The sequence below is a fragment of the Octodon degus genome, unplaced genomic scaffold (assembly GCF_000260255.1).
Source record: "Octodon degus isolate 3935 unplaced genomic scaffold, OctDeg1.0 scaffold00030, whole genome shotgun sequence".
In the NCBI taxonomy this organism is placed as follows: Eukaryota; Metazoa; Chordata; class Mammalia; order Rodentia; family Octodontidae; genus Octodon; species Octodon degus.
In genome coordinates, this window is record NW_004524606.1 from 6,999,225 (window position 1) to 7,000,231 (window position 1,007).

Sequence of the window (1,007 nt, forward strand, 5' to 3'; positions counted from 1 at the left end):
TACCTTGTAACAGTACTGCGCAATGTTATGGCATATGCTTCTCACTACTCCCAAACGAGTCTCATGTGCTCAGAAACAGTGCCTTCCCTGTGACCCTTCGCACGGGAACCCTCACCCCCACTCCTCCTCTCCACGCCAGGCTTACTTACTTACTCTGAGGAGGCTTCTAACAAAAGCTCATCTGGATGCAAATCTCTGTACTAATCAAACTACCAAGTAACTAAAAATGTAAAGTAACAGGACCACACAGTTCCCTTGATTACACACAAAACACTCCTGAGGAAAAAGGGCTCAATCTTCCTTCACATCCCACTGATACAGTGTACTACATGGAACATGGAGAGCACAGAAAGGTAAGGACCACACAGAAGGAGGCCAGGCTCTGGGTCTAAGCCCCAATACTGTGAGCTGCACACTCCTGTCCAAGTTGCTTTGTTTCTCTGGGCCTCAGTTTCTCGCCTATTCCACCTTGCCAAATAGTGCACAATTCAATAAAAATTCATAAGCCACAATTCAAATAATGTACAAGAGTTCTCTGAATTGTTCCACTGACACCTAAAATTATTCATTTTAGATAAATCCGTGTTACATATATGGAATTTAAAAGAACAGAAACTGTCAGACTAAATGAAAAGCATTGTGTATTTTTTTAAAGGTAGTTTATGTGACTCTCTTTGGGGCTGAGAATTCCATTATTATCACTGTTACTGATTACTGAATCAAATCCATAACCCACTATCTGAGCCTAACCTGTCCACATGACTGCATACCATCTCCTCATACAGAACATGGCGCAAGGACACTACGCTCCTCCACTGTTCTGGCTCTGTCCCAAAATTACTCTCCTCTTTCCAAAAGGGGCCTCCAAGCCTCCACTTTCTTCACAGCCTTCTCCCCAGCTCAACCATCTAAGCTTGTTAAATCCCATTCCTTGCTACTTTACTATATGCTACTTTGTGAGGACTTTGAGGCAGTTACTGTACATGTGACCCAAGTCTCATTCATAA